General features: G+C 42.4%; 1 pseudogene; it reads left to right on the top strand.

Annotated features, from left to right (window-relative positions):
- The first annotated feature begins 4,986 nt into the window (after positions 1–4,986).
- On the top strand, positions 4,987–5,095 carry LOC133389870 (U1 spliceosomal RNA; annotated as a pseudogene).
- Positions 5,096–17,707: the final 12,612 nt, after the last annotated feature.

The following is a 17,707-nucleotide window of genomic DNA, read 5'->3' as shown; positions in this document are numbered from 1 at the left end:
TAGTAGTGGCAGTCCGGAGTGTTTAGTGGAATGTCTAAATTCCATTAGGCACTGAATGGCACCCTGATGACAGTCTCATTAGGGAGGCAATGACCAAATAGAGTTCAATCTTCCCCAGGGTCAGGGTTAAGTGAGGTCAGTAGCTTTCACTCCCAGTGTCCTTGCAATACATATTCCAAGGTTGAACTTAATAGTGGAGTCATCATGACATGCCTATAGCACATTTTGCAAACACTGAACAAAGAGGGTTCAAACTATAGTTATGGGACCAGCTGTTCTATTGTGTCAAGGGAACACACACACACACACAAGAATATTATATAGCTTGATCAATATGCTTGCTTAATGGTCATTGATGGTCAGTTGATATTCCTGAAATAATGCTGTTGACATTCTCCTGCTGGGAAAAGAGGAGGAGTTAAAATGGTGTCAAGGACAGCTGAAGGGAATACTTTACAGAACATGAAACAAAGTTTAAATTCCTATAGTAGTCTGGTTTAAAAAGCAAGGCGGGTTCAGTGACTGAGTGAAACAAAGATTGGACAATGTATATTTCATTTTTACAGTTTTGCCTGTGTGTTCCTCTCTGTGATAAGGTGGCTTGGCATATAGAGAACGGCCTTGATTCCCTGTCCAGTCCTACTTGTACCTAGCTATTAAGGGGTGCGTGTCTTTCACAGAATGCTGAGTATTCTGCTACACTGGTGGTGTTGTAATGGAGCTCTGTGATATTTGGGGTTTTTGGTTTTCCTTTCCAAAATGACTATATTTATTTTGGGCCAACTGTCATTTTATTTGTATTTTACATATTTTACAGTGGTTAAGATAATTCATAATACAATGGAATATTGCAGTTGATGAGTCCAGCACCCAAACTGGGTATCATATCAGAATGACTACATTTACTCTGTTACAGATAATGTAAGAAAGGCTGAGTGAAGTAGACAAAGTGTATATAGCTTGTCTTGTTGAAAAAATAATTGTTGAAGTCAGATGTATCTGAATTTCTGTCTTCTGACATTATGGAATCGAATGATACAAAGAGCCAAGCTAGGTGACATGTTAAACTCATGTACAGTGATTTTCAGCAGGCACCAGAAAATTTATTTAGCCCCTTTTCCCATACACTGTGGTCCCGATCCTGACTTCCCTCACCCCATACACAGATGGCATTTCTAAGGTAAGAAAAGGGCACATTTTAACACATCATCTAGTTTTGTTGCAATATAATATCTATCTAGCAAAACATCCTTTCTTTCATAGCAATAGTTCTCAAATGGTAATAATGCATCACTCTTCTGTGCTATCAATTCAACTTACAGAGTCTGTGCAGTCACAGTATAATACAAATAAGTATCAGACAAACTGGGTTAGGCTTTTATTTGTTTTTATATAGGTAAATCACTTCTACACTCCATTAATGGTAAACAAGAAGGGGGTAAATATTTAAAGGACCTACAGCGCTCACAAAGGCAAAATGTATACTAATAACAATAATAGTAATAGTAATGAAGGAAGTGAAGTGAAGAGACCTATAAAAATTGAATGATGAAAACGGCATTCAGAAATCCATTAGCAAAGGGCTATGATGCTTCAGAGCACAGGGAAAGTATTTTAAATGTAGGCAAAGACCTTTGCGTTTAAAATCCTTAATGAAGATAAAAAAAGGACTAAAAGCTACTGTAAAATCTTGAAAACAAGGCTAACACCTTGATTCTTAATGGACTACAAGTCAATACTGTTGTTCTCAGTTACATTACTGCAGACTACCATTATCAGAGTGCACAGTACTATATGCCTTCTGCTCATTTACTTTCTTGCCTGCTCTTTTTCAGCCAGGCTTGCTCCATTATTTAATTTATTTGTCTGTGTTAGCTGCATAGTAACAGAAGGATAGTGCCAACAGTTTTCTTTGCTTTTTCTCTCTCTCCATGAAAGGAGAAATTAGCTTTGGGCACAATCCTATCAATGCTGCCTGAGTACATTTCAACCCTATTGGTTTGAATGGGACTCAAACGTGTACAAGTTTGGCTGGATATACCAATTTACAAATGGAGTGGGTTAAAAACAAAGTAGAATGAAGCAAACTGTGAAGTGGTGATGACAGGCAAGATATTAGGGACCACTCAGGGCAGTTGGAGAAACTGAATCAAACACAAAATCCTGCTGTGGCTGAAGTTAAAATACACAACAAAACATTTCATGAACACATTAAAATAAATATTCACAATTAAAATGCACAATAAAACAAGGCCATTAAAATAGCACAACAATTAAAATAGTTAAAATAGCAATTAAAACAATTAAAGCAGGAGGGTCAAGTCAGGAGATCATGGGAGTGCTCAAAATAGGTGTTTAGAGGCTGTGGAATGCCAATACTGAAGAGGCCTCTTATGTTTGAACAGGGAGATCATTCCACAACACTGGCATCACAAGTGAAAAAGCCTATCTCCATGTTGCCACAAGCCAATAATCGTCAGGCCATGGCAAAACTAGCTGGGTTCCATTTGCACATATTAGTGCCCTTACAAAGCAATGAAGTGTAACGGTCTTCCAGGTAACAGTCCAGAGATGCTTAGGGCTTTATATGTAAGTAGCAGAATCTTAAAACTGGTCTGGTGGTTAATAGGTAGTCAGTACTGATCCCTTAGCACTGACTTGATATGCCCTCTATAACTGGTGCCACTCACCAGAAAGCCCATGGCATTCTACTCTAGTTGCAGCCTCTGGACCAGCCATAAGGCCATCAGAGCAGAAGGGACCTCAGAAACCTACAAATTGCAGAGGGACTGCCTCGGTTTGAGATTATGCCCAGTACATGTAACTGGGATGATAGAGGGAAAGGGGAATTTTAAGGCTGGCAATCTGAGCGAACTGGCCTTTATCATACTGCAGAATTTACCCCCCAGGCAAAAGGCAGAATACCGGATAAAGGTTTGTGCAAGGCCATATATCTAATTTGGTCCATAGGTTAAATGGCCTGGGGATCAATTCAAGAGCAGCAGGAAGTAGAAAGAAGGACTCTTGAAAAACAGGCAGCAGATTTGAAGAGGTTTGTGATCCTTTCAAGGCAGGAAGCTCTGGCCAAGCACCACTTCACCAAGAGGCTGATTAGAACATTTTACAGTATTATATTATATTATATTATATTATATTATATTATATTATATTATATTATATTATATTATATTATATTATATTATATTGTTGCGTGCCTCCCCAATCTCCAAATGGTGAGATCTCCGGGGTCCGTGTGCTCATCCAGGGTTTGGTTTTCTTTGGGAAGAAGGTCAGTGGAGACTGTGGTGTCTTTATTAAATATGGTTTATTTATTTACACACATTCCAACCTGAGCTTAAGATATTGAAGGTTCAAGGCATCAGCAGTCCAATATCCAGCTTTTCCATCAGGGTTACAGGAGGCACACCAAATGCCATGGTGCAGAGAGCCAGTCTCTCCGCCTGCCTCCAGTCCCCAGGAATTCTCCAGACACAACTAAAACTACAAGCCTCTCTTGGTTTCCAGGTGGGTGGGGGGATGCTCTCCTGAAGAGTTTCAATGACAAAAGGGTCTTCCTGGCCCATTCACCGGTTGCTGGGCAACCGATAATCCCATCATCTTACCTGGCCACTCTATTTGTTTAACAAAGGAGAGACTCATCTGAGCAGCAGAGCAAGTTTCTTTACCCCCAGGCGCAAGTCTCCAAATCAGAGGCTGGAAAGGGGACCCACAGGGATCATCCATTCCAACCCCCCCAAACTCATAACAATATTATATTATATTGTATTGTATTGTATCGTATTATTTAATTTGTACATTTCTTCCCACACAAAGTCCCAAAGTGACTGATAGCAATAAAAATACAAAACTATGCTAGTCATTGATCGTAACAATAAAGATTTGAATAAAAATACAAAACAAGCACAATACATAAAAATAAATAATTTTTAAAAACAATACAATAAAAGTCAATCCACGAAAAGCAATCATAAGACCCTCCCATCCAACAAAAAGCTGAACCAACTATTGCCAGATGACCACCAAAACCAACACAATATCAATGACCCATATCAGTGCCCAACTCCTTGGGTTGGGAAAGCAAAAATGCAGAGCTTGGAAAAGTTACTTTTTTGAACTACAACTCCCATCAGCCCCAGCCAGCATGGCCACTAGATTGGGCTGATGGGAGTTGTAGTTCAAAAAAGTAACTTTTCCAAGCTTTGCAAAAATGTCTTTGCCTAGCGCTGGTAAGATGAAAATGATGGAGCGAGGTGAATCTCCTTGGGGAGAGTGTTTTGCAGTTGGTGGGCTGCTACTGAAAATGCCTGTTTTCTTGTCACTAGCTTCTGCTTAAAGGAAACATCCCTAGAGGTCCTTGGCCAAGCAATAGCAATCACTACTGACATGGGGTCCCATGCCCTAGAACCTAAAGAAGCATGGCTTATTAGCTATAGCAGGAATGGGGAACCTGTGACCCTCTAGGAGTTGTTAGACTCAAGGGCACTGCTAGATATTTAAAGGACTTGGGGCATAGGACCATGACACAAATTTGCATATGCTAATTAAGACAGTGGTGTTGCAGTCTTAATACCACTGTACTTTGCAGTGCACCCAGATACCTTGTAAGTACTTTTAAAAAGGTGTTTTTTTTAAAAAAAAAAAGGGGGGAGGGAAAGAGATCTGGGTTCAACACATGAAAAACCAAGGCTTGGATCCCTTGCACCAACCCTAACAACACCCAGGTTGGACTCCCAACTATCAGCCCATGCCTGCATGGCCAGTCATCAAGGATGATGGGCAATGTAGTCCAGCAACATATGGATAGTCATATGTTCTGTATCCCTGAGCCAGAGCTTGGAAAAGTTACTTTTTTGACCTACAACTCCCATCAGCTCCAGCCAGCATGGCCATTGGATTGGGCTGATGGGAGTTGTAGTTCAAAAAAGTAACTTTTCCAAACTCTGCCCTGAGCTAGCTGCACCAGAGCAGGGGAGATACCTTGATCACAAAGGAGGTTTCCCCATGGTGAGGCTCATCCATTGCACTCAGGGTGTGCTGACTCCTGCCATTTCCCAAAATGCGGGAAACTTGACTGAATAATTTGCAACCAGTGCCTTGTGGTGGTTGCAAGAGCTGCTGTCTGAAAATCTGATGCAAGATAACTGGTTGTGCTGTCTGCTGAAGGAGTCTATTTGCCTTAACTATACTCTGTTTGTGCATTTGTAAATACAATAAATGTTATAAAGACAGCACAAGTCTGTATAGTGCACTTTCATCCAAAAGAAATGCTACCCTGTAGGGCTACCACTAGAATTAGAAATAATAATTCATATAATCACCCTTGGTTCATTTTGCCCAAGGAACAAATCAACAACATGATCCCAGTAAATGTAATTGCAGATAATTTATGGATTTCTTTAAAATTAAATGCTTCGACATTTGAAAAAGTAAAAGATTAAAATAGCATTAGAGTGTCCAGATGAAAAAGATAGGGCTTCTGTACCTTTAATAGTTGTGCAGATTATTAACAAGCTGTACCTGCTGTAATTCCCTCTTCTACACAGCTATTAAAGATGCAAGAGACCTATACTCTTTTGCATCTAGCCACCCTAAAACAGAGCTTGGAAGTAATTAGTTACAAAAAAGAATTACTTGTAATTCATTACTTTTTTGAGGAACAAGTGGGTAATTCTTTTACATTTTGATTGTAATAGAACAAGGAGTAATTTTATTATTTTTGAGGAGTAATTGTAATGTTATGAGAGCCAGTGTGGTGTAGTGGTTAAGGTGCTGGACTATGACCTGATAGACCAGGGTTTGAATCCCCACATAGCCATGAAGCTCACTGGGTGACCTTGGGCCAGTCACTGAGTCTCAGCCTCAGAGGAAGGCAATGGTAAACCACCTCTGAATACCACTTACCATGAAAACCCTATTCATAGGGTTGCCATAAGCAGGGCTGGCCCCAGACATGCTGGGGCCCTTGGGCCCCAGCTTGCCCTGGGCCCTGGCACGCATGTTCGCATGCACACATACATGCATGTGCGCACTCAGCACCAGCCATGCTGGAGCCCTTGGGCAAAAGCTTGCCCCAGGCCCCGCGCTCGCCTTCCGCGACTCGCACACGGCAAGAGCTTCAGGGCTCCGTCATTCCCTTCCTTAACTTACCTTGTTCTGCGGTTGCGCATGCAGCAGTGCCCTTAAGAAAGATGGCAGCTGAGGTTTCCCTAAGGAGCTGAAGCCTCTGCTGCCATCTTGGTTCATGGCAGGGATGCTACTACTACCCCTGTGTGTGTGTGTTTATTTTTAATGTTGTTTTAGGCAACTTAGTGTGCAGCAGCCAAGGCCAACACTTTGTAGACACTCTAGTTTTTTTTAAAATAACAAGTGTAATTGCAGTGATTACTTTTGAGTAACAGTAAAGTGATCAATTCCTTTCAGAACAATTGTATTTGTAATGGTAATTTATTCCTTTTTGAGGCCATGTAACAGTAATTATAATTAATTCCTTTTTAAAAGTAATATTTCAAGCTCTGCCCTAAATAGGATACTCTTCTAGGCTAGTCATTTGGAGAGTGAAGGCCAGCATGGGACCCATCATCTCCTGGAGAAGAGGAAGGACGGGCAAGAGAAACTTAGAGTTTGAAGACTAGCAGAATTAAAGGAAGGCTGCAGAATTATTTTTCAGCATGTGTAGTTCTGGGGTGCTTTCTAATGCTCTCAAGAGACTATGGAAAGTCTAGGAAGCAAAAATTCTGCACAACTCAGAAAGTGCAGCAATCTGTAACTGCAAAGATGACACTAGCCTTCTTTCTTGGTGGCAGGCCCTACGACTAGGGTTGCCAGGTTCCTGGCCTGAGACGGATCCTGTATCTTTAGGAGAAGAGAAAGTCAGCCAAGTGCAGGTGTTCTTGCAACACTTTAATGAGAAAAACTGGGCCTGGCAACCAAGAGGTCTTCTGTATCTTTAAAAGTTGTGCAGGGGGAAGGGAGAATTCCACCTTGTATTTTTTCTCATTACAGTGTTGCAAGAACACCTGCACTTGGCTGACTTTCTCTTCTCCTAAAGATATAGGATCCGTCTCAGGCCAGGAACCTGGCAACCCTACCTACGAAATAGGGTTGCCAGTTTCCATTTTTTGCTAAAGAGGGCAGTTTTTTGTCTAATTCATAGCCAGTTTTGAAAACCTTCCCAATATGAAGCTTTAATCCAATACTCACTTTTCTGGGAGTAAAGTTGCAATGCTAATCCCACATATCATGAGAAAACCCCACTGAATTCAATAGGACTTACTTTTGAGTAGACATAGTTAGGATTGTGCTGTAAATCAATGGGATTTTTGAGTGAACATAGAAAAGGATTGTGTCTGTAGTGTAAACCTTTCTCTCCCATTCCATTCCTATTTGCTTACCTAGGTGTCACTGCTTCTATTTTGTAGGAAACTAATACTGATTTTATTTTTTAAGAAAAGCATGTTCTGCAATGACCAACTGGTTTTGACAATAAACTATTATATGGGGTGTATGTATTTTTACATCTCCAGTATGTATGTATATGGAGACTTTCCAACAACCCTGTGAGGTAGGGTTGGAAACCAAGGCAGCTCACAACAAGAAATAAATCAATTTAAAATCCAATAACCATAAAAACAAGTATAAACAGTTGCAAAACACTTTAAAGTGGCATGATTCTGAATTTTGGATTGGGTGAGTGAAGTTCCTTATCACTGAATCGCAGTCCCGTGCATGCTTCCCTGTCTGAGTAAGCCCCATTGAATACATTGGGACTTGCTTCTGAGTAAACATGCATAGGATTGTACTATAAATATTACAGGTTGTGTAAATAATAAACATCTTTGAAAGTCATGCTTACATAAATATTTCTTCCTACAATTTCCCAACAACTATCTGATTTCACACTATGGTGGCACATTATTATTTCCTCTACATTTTATGTGATTCCTTCTTCCTTGGGGTTGTTGTGATCCCCCTCTGTTGTTTTCACTCTGAGGGGCAGATTAGGCTGAGAGATGGTGAGTAGCCCATGGTCACCAAGTAAACTTTGTAGCCAATTTCCATTTTTAAAAATCAATTAAAATGATTTACATGCAGATCTATTAAGTAGATCCACGCAATACATTTAAAGTACATCCAACTTGCATTTAAAGCACTTGACTTCTCCCAAAGAATCCTGGGAAGTGTAGGTTTTCCCTCACAATTATAGTTCCCACCACCCCAAACAAACTGAAGTTCCCATGATTCTGTGGTGGGATTCATGTGCTTCAATTGTAGTTGAATTTGCTTTAAATGAATGGTGTGGATTTGCCTTAGGTGTGCTGTGCATTTATTATTTATTTATTTATTTATTTATTATACTTGTATACCGCCCCATAGCCGAAGCTCTCTGGGCGGTTTACAGTAACTAAAAACAAATACAATTTAAAATACATCTTTTAAAAAACAATTTAAAACACAATTTAAAAATTTAAAACAATATAAAACACATGCTAAAATGCCTGGGAGAAGAGGAAAGTCTTGACCTTGCGCCCAAAAGATAACAGTGTTGGCACCAGGCGCACCTTGTCATCCAAATCATTCCATAATTTGGGGGCCACCACTGAGAAGGCCCTCTCCCTTGTTGCCATTCTCCGAGCTTCCCTCAGAGTAGGCACCCGGACGAGGGCCTTTGATCTTGAACATAGTGTACGGGTGGGTTCGTATTGGGAGAGGCGTTCCATCAGGTATTGTGGTCCCAAGCCATTATTTATTAGTGAATTGAAAAGAACAATTTTAAAAGATACTTTTTTAAACAGGGGATGGGCTACAGCTCAGAGGTAGGGCACATGCTTTGCATGCAAAGGTCCAAAATCCAATCTCTGGAAAAGACTATTGCCTGAAATCCTGGAGAGCCAATGCTAGTCCATGTCATCAGTACTGAGCTAAATGGCACCAAATGGCCTGACTCAGTATAAGGCAGATTCTTTTGTTCCTAAAAGAGGAAAGAGACCCAAGGGCCACAGTGACTCTGAAATTTATGTATGTATTTTATTACAACATGTATATATCACTTTATCAAAAAAAAAACCCTCTCAAAGCTGTTTACAGAAGGAATTAAAACAAAGAAATCATTGGCAAAAACAGTTAAAGACAGGTATTTAAACACATTGAAAATAATACAACCAACAATGAGTTAAAAACAGATAAAAAACACAATAGCTTCTACGTGCCTGGATAGGCTTGCCTAAGCAAAAATGTTTTTAGCCGGTGCTCAAAAGAGTACAATGAAGGCGCCTGCCTAATGTCATGTTCAAGTACCGGGCCAAGTTCAAGGTTCTAGTCTTGGTGTACAAAGCCCTATACAGCTCGGGACCAGGATACCTGAAAGACCGTCTTACCCCTTATATACCCAGTCGATCACTGTGCTCTGGAGGTGAGGGCCTCCTGCAGATACCATCTTATCAGGAGATTCGTTCTGCACAATATAGGAAATGGACCTTTAGTGTGGCAGCACCTACCCTGTGGAATTCCCTCCCTTTGAATATTAGGCAGGCACCATCTCTGCTATCTTTTCGGCGCCTTTTGAAGACTTTCCACTTTCAACAAGCCTTTTAGGTTGAGACCTATCCCAGTCTGTGTCTGCGTTAGAATTGCTTAATATGTTTTTTAATAATGTTTTTAACCCTTTTTTAAAGTTGTTTTTAAAATGTTTTTAACGCTGTTTTGTTTTAATGTATTTTAAGATCTGTTTTTATGATGTTTTAAAGTGTTTTTAGCGCCTTGCTTGCCGCCCTGGGCTCCTGCTGGGAGGAAGGGCGGGATACATATTAAATAAATAAATAAATAGATAGCTAGATAGATTAGATAGATAGCTAGATAGATTAGATAGATAGAGAAGTTCCAAAGTGTAGGTGCTGCCACACTAAAGGACTGATTTCTTACAAGAGCAGAACAAGCACTATGTGAAACCCATAACACGGAAAACACACCTTGAACTTGGCTTGGTAGCAAACTGACAACCAGTGCAGATTTCAGAGCAGAGGTATTATGTGCTGATAGGGTCTCACTTATGTCAGCAGTCATGCCACAGCATTCTGCACTAACTGCAGCCCCCAGGTGAGGTTGTGCTGCATGGGAATTTCTTTGACCCTGGCTGACTGGCTGCCAGGATTTTTTAGTTTTGGTTAGGAAACTGGACTGGTTGTGGGATGCTGAATTTTCTGCCTTATAGGAATCTTGTCGTGGTTGGTATGGTATTGCATTTAGGAAATCATCACTGTCTTTTTCTATTTGCTTTGCATTTACCTCTGACATCACTCCCTTACATCCATAAAAGCAACAACAGTGGTTCCATGAGCTCAGCTCAACCCCCTTAAACCCACTGATGATGCACTTTGTTGTTTGCATGATGGTTTGTTTCTTGCCTAATAGTGGTAAAAGAGAATTCACATACTGTGAAGTGTGGCTTCAGTTGCTGTGGTTCCCAAGCTACTGCTCATGAAGGTATGCCAAACCATGTGTGTTTTCTCTCTGTCAGTTATTACTCACTGGAATTGGGTTGGCTGTCAACATGAATTTATAGCAGCCCACAAGGTAGGTAGAAAAGGGTAGAGCAATGTGATGTTCCTGTATTAATGTATATATGGTAAGTGCTGTTTGTATAGAAGATATATGGTAAGTGGAATGAAAGAGGAGGGGGGAGTAAATGAGCAGTAGAATGCTGGATGATTGGCTGAGTGTTTGAATGGCTGGGAGTATAAATGGAAGAATGACAGTTGAATCTGGGTGGAGAATCTGTGGTGAATCTGGGTGGATGTTGCTGGGTTGTTTGAGAAGTGTTTGGTGGTGTTTGGAGATGGATGTCAGGAGCGTGTGGAGAAAGAGAGAGTGGGAGTTCTATTTCATGATAAGTCAAGTATCACAGAAATAGATGAAACCATATGCTTAAGTACCATTAGAAAAGTTATCTTGTTATCTCTGTTATTTAATAAAAACTATATTTGGTTTACCAAAGGCCTGATCCTTGGCTGGGGTTTCACAGACCAGAAGGGAGGGTAAGGTAATGACCAAGGCTGAAGGGAAACAGTAACAAATGGTGGCAGCGGTGAAGAGGAGATTATAACATTCATAAGTATCTAGAGCAACCCTGAGTTATGAGTTATCTGCAGTGATACAAGGGGGTTGGGGACAGTTTAAGCACGCAGTCACAGAGGTAACCTGATTGAGAGAGACTCAGGCAGAGTCTCTGGGGATACTGGTTATAGGACGTGACTGGTGGTGCTTCCTAGCAGGGGGATCTGGTGAGGTCTATGTTGATGTGTGCGGTTGTTGCGTGACAGCACACGTTACTTTTGGAAGTAAAATGGTCAAGAAACATCACAGAGGCAATAGAGTCCTTTTTACTCGGACATTAAGGCTTGTAGCAGTTACAAGTAGCTTCCCCCCCCCTCTAGACAGAACATCTCTCTCCGAAAGCAAGACTTAGACAGACACTAACAAAAAACTGTTAGAACGTTTCCCCAGTCGCTATCTCGATGGTTGCCATGGTACCGGCCTTGGCTGTCCGTTCCCAGGCCAGACACAGGCTTTGCAGCTGATAACACTCCTTCTTCCCCAGACTTCTTGAAACTTTCAGACTTGATGAAAAACAACCTGTGGTAGTAAAGCCTAATGGGTCAACATGTTCCCCTTTTTTCATCATGTCTGCAAGTCTTTTACAACAATAACAATGGCGTTTTAGGAATACATTTTCTACTATACATAGGCAATACATTTCAATACATTCCATCATACATTTCAATAAGCTCAAACTTTATTAACCAAATTTTGGTTGAACACAAGTCAGATATAGTGTCTCTGGATCCATCTGCACTTCTTTGTGTATCCCTGGGCTGGTAATTACCCCCACAGTAGATCTGTCAGGAGGTTTCCCAATGTTAGCTCTCTCAGAGCGTCTTAAGAGAACAGGAGCTTCTGTTTCCACTGCCCCCCCACCTGAGCTTGTTCCTGGCATGTCTTGCTCAGAATACATCAGATCATCAACCTTTCGTTTCTTTGTTTTATGTTTGCCCCAAATCATTTCATTTAATGCATCCTTGAGTGGAATCTGTGTTCCTTCCACTTTCACATCTTGTTTTGGTGTAAATACTTGTGCTTGTGTTTCATCTGATCCTGTAAGTATGACTGTTTGCTTTTGATCCCAAGGCTTTTCTGAGACTTTAATGCTTCTGCTCAGAACTAATTGCTGTGTTTGTGGTATCCATATTCTGTAATATGCATTCTGAAAACCCAGCACAAACCCTTCCTGTGCTCTAGGTGCAAGTTTGCCACGTCTTTTACTTTGTGGAATGTGGACCCAGCAACGGGCTCCGACTTTCTCAATGTGTTGCACCCTAGGCTTTCTCCCAGTGAGTTTCTCGTAGGGTGACATTCCAATGGCACTGTGTAACACCCTGTTGTGAATGTAATTCGCATACAGAATAGCTTCTCCCCAGAAAGAATGTGAAAGACTAGAATCCTCTAACATGGCTCTCAAAGCTTCCTGAAGCACCCTGTTTTTTCTCCGCGGTTCCGTTACTGAACGGAGAAAATGGAGCTGTGAAATTCTGGTTTATTCCCTTACTCTCGAGAAAGTCACTCAATGCTTTGCTTGTGAATTCCCCTCCCTGGTCTGAGTGTATCGCTTTCACAGTGGTGCCATGCTGCGTTTCAACTTTCTTGATGAACAGACGCAACTTCTGCTCTGCCTCATCTTTCCTTTTCAGCAAATAAACATGAGTGAATCTGGAGAAATCATCGACCACTACCATAAAGTACCTCGCACCTCCTCATGAACTGTTTATTGGCCCTGATAAATCAACATGAACTAGCTGGTAGGGAGCTGTTGTCATGCTTTCAGCCTCCCGGCTTATGGGTGCAATTGTCATTTTCGCTTTATGGCAGGCATCACAATCCATTAACTGCCCACAATCTTTCAACCACATGTTTTCACTATGCATCGGGGTTTTCTTAATCGTGTCATAATTTGCATGCCCCAGCCTTTTATGCCAATCATGTACACAGCCTTGATGTGTCTGCGCTACTGCATTTAACACAGAACACCCTGCTTGATTGCTCTTTATTACAAACTGATCACCTTTCAGGCTCCCTTGCATGCATATTTCACCTCCTCTTTTCACAAAACATTTGTCTCTTTCAAACACCACAGAAAACCCAATGTTGGTCAATTTTCTCACAGACAAAATGTTACTAGACAAGTCAGGGACATATAATACATCAGAAATAATGCCAATCTTACTCAGTTTCAAAGTTCCTCGCGCCTTGACAATTCGTCTCGATCCATCAGCCAAAAGAACAGAGTCCTGCACCGCGTTTGAAGTGTGCAATAAACATAAGTCTTTTACGAGACTATGGGACGCTCCACTATCTAAAATCCAGTCAGTCTCCATTAAATGAGGCTTTTCTGCGCTGACAAAGTTCACACTGCTCTGCTTCCAGCCTCCATCTCTGCTTCTTTGCTTGACTGCACAGTCTCTTTGAATATGCCCACGTGCTCCGCAAAAGTAACAAGTTTTCAGCCGTGGCTGCTCCTGCTTGCTATCCTGCTTGCTTCTGACTGCCTCCTTCGGCTCGGCCTTTTGCGCCTCCTGTCTCCGCTGCCACTCCTGGGTCAAATCCTGCAACGCGTCCCACATACGTCTGGCTGAGGGTTCATCTCTCACGTACATCAGTTGAGAATCAGATAGAGCCAAGATAATAAATGCCTGCGCCTTCTCATCTTTGCGCGTCCAGGCCGCTGTCGGTGGTACCGGTGGGGTCCCTTCAATCACAGCAAATAACTCCTCTTTTATCAGGAAAGCCCGCATTCTCATCTTCCAGTTGGCGTAATTATTTTCATTAAGCCTTTCCATTGGCATGCATCCAGACATGTTTACAGCCATGTTCGCTCACCTCTGTCTGGCACAATCAATCACACTGCTCTCTGGAACTCAGTCTGCAGCTCAGACCACTTACTCACTCTGTAACGTGTGCTGGATTTGGGCCCATAACCCTGTTGATGTGTGCGGTTGTTGCGTGACAGCACACGTTACTTTTGGAAGTAAAATGGTCAAGAAACATCACAGAGGCAATAGATCTTGTTAAGAGTCCTTTTTACTGGGACATTAAGGCTTGTAGCAGTTACAAGTAGCTTCCCCCCCCTTTAGACAGAACATCTCTCTCCGAAAGCAAAACTTAGACAGACACTAACAAAAAACTGTTAGAACGTTTCCCCAGTCGCTATCTCAATGGTTGCCATGGTACCGGCCTTGGCTGTCCGTTCCCAGGCCAGACACAGGCTTTGCAGCTGATAACACTCCTTCTTCCCCAGACTTCTTGAAACTTTCAGACTTGATGAAAAACAACCTGTGGTAGTAAAGCCTAATGGGTCAACAGTCTATGCTAGAGCGGAGAGAGAAACCATAAAAAAGGACAGTCCGGACTGGTAGAGTCCCTGGTGGTGCCTAGTGACAGGCAGTAGCCACGAGCAGGTAGGAACCTGACAGGAAGAGCCAGGGAAGGGCGTCACAAGCAACTTCTTAACCCTTACTCATTTTTCTGCAGTGAAGGGTCAAGTCTGTAAAGACATGGGGCAGCCACATTAAAAGGCAGGCAGGACATTCCAGGCAGGGGGTTGCTAACCCTGCTTTGATATGAATATCTTTGCAGAAGATCCCTAGTCAAGTCTTACCAACAGAACAATCCAAACCATATCTACTCAGAAGTAAGTTCTGTTGAGTTCTATGAGGCTTAGTCTCTTAGTAATTGTGCTTAGAATTGCAGCCTTCAGGGGCATCCATCTTTACTCCTGAGTGCTCCCATCTAACATCTCCAGAACACTAGGCTCCTTTTTTCCTACAATGGCCTTCTGGTGACAGGCCTGGCCTGAGGGCACTGAAACCCTTCTTGCCAGAACCAAGTAGGCTAGATTAAATGTTCATTACCCAGGCTCCCTAAGCAGATGAAAAGGAATGATCCCACCTGCTGGACTGGGAACACCCTCATTTAGCTAACATTTCTATCTTAATTTCCAATCAGAATTTATTTTTGTTTGAGCAGTATGCTCCAAGCAACTGTGGTTGATGCTTAGTGTATCATGGTTAATGACATCAGTAGGGCCGTCCCCTGACATCAGTAGGGCCCACCTCTATAACATAACAGGGCCCACCCCATCATATCACTACCCCCCACCAAAAAATCTCAGGGTTTGGGATACTTCTGATCTGGCAACTGTCATGGCCCCGTCAGAGGACTCATCAGATGAGGATGACTCGGGAGTAACAGCAGCAGACCCAGAAGCAGCAGACCCAGAAGGAGAAATGGAGGAAACTCCTGAGAACCCAGCTCCTTCTCCCCCTCAGCTGCAGAGCACCCCAGACACAGCTGAAGCCCTTCAGCCAGATGCAGAGAGTGAACAGGATACTCCCCCCACACCTGCAGAACGTAGACAACAGAAGGTCAGGCAGAAGAAGAGCAGGCCTGTCCACTTAAGGCCAAAATGCTGATGGCTCACACCTGCTGACAAACCTGCTCCTTAAAAGTCAAACCTTGGCTGCAGCTTGTTGCTGACTACAATGTCAGGCGTGACCACTGTGTGTCTTCCTATCCCCTGAACCTTGACTTGGACTGATCTCTCGGCAAACGAGACCCGGACCTTCACTGATGTCTCTTCTGGATTTCTGGCTTGGCATGTAAGCTTTGAATGGCCTCTGCCCTTATCTTGCTTCCTCCTTGCTAGCCTGGCAGATTTATAGCCAAGCTGCCGGCTGAGGATTTACAGCCTGGCAATTACCAAGGAATCTCCAGCCCTGCCTGCATCCCCACCGACACTGCTGTCTCAGTGAAGAGCTGACAGCAATCCTCCTACCACTGGGGTAAGGAATGGTATTTTTTAAGGGCTGTGTTTCCTCAAGTGTAATCTCGGTGGAGCCTACAGGCTGGTGGTGAGCAGAGCCAGATCCAAAATTGGGTGGCCCACCTCGTTTCAATCTCTCTTTGTCGCCCCTTCTCTTCCTCTTCCTCTCTACCCAGCAAGTTGCCAGGGGAGGGACAAAGTGCTATTGCCAGAGGACTGAACTAACATCTTGCAGAAGGCTTTCTCTCCTCCTTCTCCTCCTCTATCATTTCATTCATTTTTGCCCTCCCTCCGCATTTTCACTTGTCTGCCTAGTTCTCACTCTCTGTATTGCTCCTACCTACATGAAATAAGGCTGAGGGCCACATGCAGTTCTTGGGCCCTAGGTTGGAGCAGAATCAGCAAGTATTGATCATCAAGAACTCTGCAAATAGGCATTAAAAACAAAGAAACAACAGTTTTGCTGGGTCACAAGAAAAGTTTTAACAGGATTTTTTTATTTTAAAAAATCTGTTTTCTAAAGGAGTTTATAAACCTTTGGGGTCCTATTGATTTCTAATACATTTGCAGTGATATTAAGAAACTGACAAGATACTGTTTTTTCACCTTTTGTGTTCCTTTTGTCACAGGAAATGTAAAGGACAGGTTATGGGCTAAGCAACTGTAGACATGAAGAGTAATGAATAAATTAAACAGCATTTTGTGGTGTCACTGTCCCCAAGACCTTATGTGTATGGTCTTTCCATTTTCTTAGTCATTCCAATAGAACAAGGATGGGGAACCTTTGACCCACCAGATGTTGCTGAACTACAACTCCCATTATCCCTGGTCATGCTGACTAGGTTACTGGGATTTGGAATCAATCAACATCTGGAGGGTTACAAGTTAGCCACCCCTGCAGTAGGGCCAAAATTGAACCTGAAAAGGTATATGCATCAAAAACTATATGCATCATTTTTTCAGTAGATATAGGAGGTAGTGCCCCAGACACACTATTATGGTTGAGAAATCCCTGGAGGTTAGAGCTGCAGATGAATGACATAAAAGGTTAGTGATTCCTCACCCCCAATACTTTCAGGGTACATTTGATGTCACCTGTCAATAAAGAGTTAAAGGGAAAATATAAAAATATATACGCTTCGGCTAGTAAGACAGCTGCAACAATCTCTGGACTGGGATAGTCTGACTACTGTTGTCTGCACACTGGTAACCTCTAGGCTCGATTACTGTAATGCGCACTGTGACGTCCTTCCCCAGCACCACCTGTGAAGCTCTCACTTGTGGCTACCAGCAGACAGGAACGTCAGGTTTTCTTCTTACCCTTTACAGCTCTAGCACAGATTTCAACAAATCCCCCTGCTAGGCCTTACTACCCCACACTCTGTATCTCTTATAACCTTTAGACTGTGCCTTAGTCCCTGCCAGGCTATCTCAATACCTTGTGTCTATGGGTATAGGTAATTTCCAAACCCCTCTGCAGCCTCTTGCATTGAAGCAAACAGCCCTGGGTTTCTCTGTGGTACTGGATACACTTTCCTCCGATCCGCGGCTGCCACCATTTGATACAAACTGTTCAGCCTTGGTTACTTTGCTATTCCCCCTGGTATGTGTTTCCCAGCTGAAGGAATCAGGCTTATGTTTAACCAAGAAATATTTATTTAGTATTAGAAATAACAAGATTACTTAATTACTTTGTTGACAAGCTTATGGTTTCATCTATATTCTTTTATGTACTTTACTTCTTACTAATTGCCTCAGAACTCCGACTCACTCCCAACAACAACACCAAACACCATCCACCTCCTCAATTCACCTTAC

Source organism: Rhineura floridana, chromosome 7 (genome assembly GCF_030035675.1).
Source record: "Rhineura floridana isolate rRhiFlo1 chromosome 7, rRhiFlo1.hap2, whole genome shotgun sequence".
In the NCBI taxonomy this organism is placed as follows: domain Eukaryota; kingdom Metazoa; phylum Chordata; class Lepidosauria; order Squamata; family Rhineuridae; genus Rhineura; species Rhineura floridana.
This window is presented reverse-complemented; position numbering and strand designations above follow the sequence as displayed.